Source organism: Cynara cardunculus (assembly GCF_001531365.2).
Source record: "Cynara cardunculus var. scolymus isolate 2C chromosome LG 9, CcrdV1, whole genome shotgun sequence".
NCBI classification, from domain to species: domain Eukaryota; kingdom Viridiplantae; phylum Streptophyta; class Magnoliopsida; order Asterales; family Asteraceae; genus Cynara; species Cynara cardunculus.
This window is the reverse complement of record NC_037536.1, coordinates 5,654,573-5,659,572: the sequence shown is the minus strand read 5'-3', so window position 1 is coordinate 5,659,572 and position 5,000 is coordinate 5,654,573.

The window sequence follows — 5,000 nt, the reverse complement described above, 5'->3', positions numbered from 1 at the left end:
TACCTTGGGTGATAACCAGGATCCGGTTATCACATCTAACTTTAAAACTTCATTTTAAACCACAGAATCTTCTGACCCTTCTAGTAATGATAGTATTGGACCACTACATAGTCTGTCTTTCAGTAACTGGAAGGCATTTACTTGATCTCCTCCCCATTCATCCTTTACACTTTTTTTGTCAACTTCGTTAGAGGTGCCTTGATCAATGAGAAGTATTGAATAAACTTTCTATAATACTCAGCTAAACCCAGAAAACTTCAGATTTCTATGGGCGTTCACGGTGTTTTCCCTATTTCAATAGCTTCATTTTTTACAGGATCAACTTTTATACCCGCTTCTGAAACTATGTGACCCAAGAATTCAATTTCTTTTAAACAGAATTCACATTTCGACAGCTTAGCGTACAACTTTTCTCTCTTTAAAAGTTCAAGAACCAAACGTAGATGTTCGGCATGTTCTACTTATGACCAAGAGTAAATAAGAATATCATCGATAAAAACAATGACAAATTTATCAAGATATTCATTACATACTCTATTCATTAGATCCATAAAAGCGGCTAGAGCGTTAGTCAAACCAAACGGCATAACTAGAAACTCATGATGTCCATACCTGGTACAGAATATAGTTTTGGTCCCGAACTTTCAGTTGATGATATCTCGACCGTAAATCGATTTTAGAGAAATGGCTTGCCCCAACTAACTGATCAAACAAATCATCGATTCCAGGTAAATGATATTTATTCTTTATTGTCAGTTTATTCAATCAATAATCATTACACATCCACATCGACCCATATTTTGTTTTAACAAATAAAACTGGAGCACCCCAAAGAGATGTGTTAGGTCTGATAAAACCCTTATCTAGCAACTTTATCAACTGTGCCATTAACTCTTTCAGCTTAGATAGTGGCAGACGATACGGTGCTCTAGCTACTGGTGTCGCTCCGGATGTTAGGTCAATTTGAAATTCAACTGACCAGTCAGAAGGTAGACTGGACAATTCATCTGAAAATACTTATAATATTCACAAACCATTGAGATAGATTATATTTTACCTTTTTCCTTCTTAGAATCAACCACATAAGCCAAGAAGCTTTGGCACCCCTTCTGAATACATTTCTGGGCTTTCAAAACAGAAATCAGGTTTGTATGATGATCCCGCCAATCACCATAAATCACAATTGGCCCCTTTCCTGGCAGATCATTACGTATCATATTCTTGTTACATACAATGTTGGCCTGATTTTTTGACAACCAATATATTCCCACTACCACATCATATTCCCTTATCGGCATAGGGAATAGTTAGATCGGTATAACACACCCCTCTAATTCTATTTGACAATCATTATACACATTGGTAACAGATACTTAACTATCATTAGTAATATCAACTACTAACGCATAATCTAGTGGTACAAGTTTCAAATATAAACATTCAATAAAATAATGGCGACACAAAAGAATAGTTCGCACCAGAGTCAAATAACATTTTAGCATATACGAAGTTTATAAGAAACGTACTCATTACCACATCTAGGACTTTTGTCCCTCTTGACATCTAAAAGAATCGCTCTTTAGCCCTTTTGGATTCACCTTTTCTGATATTGATACCTTCATGGCTACTCTGAGTGTTACCATCGAAATTTAAGCTTGGATTCTTTAACTGGGAGCAGTTTGTTTTAATGTGATTTGGGGAATCACAATGATAACAATGTTAGGGCATCCGACAATCTCTAGAGATATGCCCCGACTTTTCACTCTTTGTTCAAGATTACAATCACCCTGATGGATGCGGTGACATCTGGGGCAAGGTCTCTTATTAAATCTCGGAACGGGATGATTCTCAAATTTCACAAATTTGGGTCTCCGATATTCTGTTGAAGATCCCTCCCACTTTCTCTTTTCTACTTCCCTTTCTCCCACCTGTATATTTTTATTTCTTACAGTGGTTTCGACTGCGTCAACAGCAGATGGAAATGTAACGGGATCCATCACAATCATAAATTCTCTAATTAAGGGTTTCAATCCCTAAATATATCGTTCAACCTTGCAAGATTCCGAGGAGATATAATGTTCATCAAATCTAGAGTGTTTAATAAATCTCTATGTATACTCCTGCAACGTCAGATTCCCCTCTTCCAATTTCAGAACTTCTTCCTCTAGTTGCTTCACTGCCGCTTTAGGGCAAAATTGTTCTTTAAATATGTTTCTGAATTCCATCCATGACATTGACTGCAAAATCTTTGGTTTGGACAGTGATTCAACTTTGCTCGAACGGACCTGATTAAGTATATGCTGACCAATATAGAGCATTTGATTTGAGCATGGAAACAGTAAATCTAACTCGATCTTCATATAAGTATTTGCTAGTATTAAAGACTGACTCAATCTCTTTTAGCCAACACATGGCCTTTATCGGGTCTCTCTCACCAGAAAACGTAAGAGGTTTACATGTTAGAAACATTTTAATATCACCTTCTCTTTCATTGAAAGTATGGACTTGAGGATTTATTTCAACTCTTTCAGTTTCCACTCGAGCAGGTATTCCCAATATACAAGTTAAAGTGTTTCGGAGTTTACACATCTCCTTTGCAAGCATATCCCGAGTAATGTACTCAGGATGTTAAGTCTGTTCCCGATTCACAAATTTGATTCCTTCCTGCTCCTCATTAACATTTTCTTGGATCGACTCCCCTTGTTCCGGATGAATCTTAGGAAGAATACTTCGTCCTCTTCTTCAACCTCTTCCTCTACCCCTGCCTCTGCCTCTCCCTCTCCCTCTACCCCTGCCAGCAGGTAGATTCTCTTGAATATTTTCAGGAGAGCTAATTCTTTCTTCCAGGCTTATCACTGTAATTTTTTCAGATCTTCTTGAATGACTTTTCATATGATAATTCACAAAATTTAATATTCACATAATCACATTCCCGAATATAATAATGTATTCAAGCACAAATATGTACCTGTAAACCTAAGATTACATTGGCCAGTTGTAATTTGAATCTACCTTACATATTGTTCTTGTAACCCATTATATATATTTCCAAACGTTCTACAAATGTCAGGGACCCTTAATATGCAAATAATACAGTTTAATTCTAGGCATCATGTTGAATACCTAAATATCTTAAACTCAGGCTCTGATACCAAACTTGTAACACCTCATTCCACATTTGCATCTAATCAACATATTTCATATAACATGAAATACAAATATACACATTGGTTCCAAATATGTACAAAATGTTGCGTAAAATTAGCTACAAATTTTTCATTCACATCAAGTACATGACTTGCAGATATATCAAGTTCTTAAGTACATGTACAATAATAGCTTCCCAAATTTCACAAATGTAAAGCAATCATAATCCCTTTACCTTTTTCCTTTCCCCTTACTCTCCAAATGTGCCCGACCTGTAATACAAATTTAAAAACATAAAATGAGGGTTAGACCACAAGGTTTAGTGAGTAATCCCCTTTGATTGCTATTACATGGTGAAATTACCAAAACATTATTTAAAAGCCCATACTTGTATTAATAACAAATAAATAATGTTTTATTGAAACGACCTTTTTGTCGCATCATATAGATGAGACAACATCATCTTATCGCATTAAACAATATAATAAACAATTTGCCGTATCATACTCATACTACATCAATTTGTAGCTCAAATATATATATATATATATATATATATATATACACACACATTTTGTTGTATCCAACTAATGTGATAAACCCAACTTGTTGCATCCAACTGATGCGATAAACTCAAATCATCGCACCATAAAGATGCGATAGCAATAATCTCATGATCAAAAGATCATAATTTCCAAAATTTGATTATGTCACTCTTATCCTACTATGCCCAACTATTGATTATGTCACCCTTATTACAAAAATAATACCCAACTCCTGAATATGTCACTCTTATCCTACTATGCCCAACTATTGATTATGCCACCCTTATTACAAAAATAATACCCAACTCCTGATTATGTCACCCTTATTACCAAACAATACCCAGCTCCTGATTTTGTCACCTTTATTACCAAATAATACCCAACTCCTGGTTATGTCATCCCTATTACAATCAGTTGATAATAATATATCGAAACCCAAAATTATGCTAATAAATAACATATAATCATAAAAATACCCACCATACAGTTTTTTCACCAAAAGCAAATCAAATTATGATTTTTAAAGTAAAACTCATCTTATAATCACAAAGAGATGAAGACTTTAAAACAGCAACAATTATCAGATAAAATCTCGAAGTCAATTCCTTCTTTCTTCTTTCTGCTTGTTCAAACCAGACACTAAGAAATACTCTCATCAACTCTTTTATGTATTTAATGAAAAAGGCGATAGAGAATTTGAGATATTTTAAATAATTTTTTGAAACACACCCCTCAACTTTCATCATAATTAAAAATAACCTCAAAACTCAATAAAACCCGGTTACCACAAATTAAATGTCTACTAATATAAGGGGGCATTTTTTTAACTTTTTCAACGATTGAGGCTAACAGAGGACCTGCAATCGAACCCATGACCTAAGATGGCATATATTACCTTTTCAATAATTATTAAGGATGAAAAGTATCGCTAAGTTACATTTCTTATATATAAATATAATATACTTATAAAAATAATAAACTGCTATTAATATTATAAGTTTGAAGAAATTACAATGTGTTGAGCAGAGACCAAATAAATTACAAAATAGAATATTATACACTTAAAAAGGAATTTAGTAAAATATTAATACATATCTATATCTATACTATCTTATAAAGTATTTGGCTAAAACTCTTAAAAATTCTTAAAGACAACCTCTATTGYTAATGGTACAACCTGTTAAAGCCATCCCTAAACCCGTTCATTCCTAAATGATTTCATCCCTATCCGATTTCATCCATATCCTATTTCATCAAATACAAGATAAACATCTCATTTTAAATATAAAAAATCTAAAATATAATTAG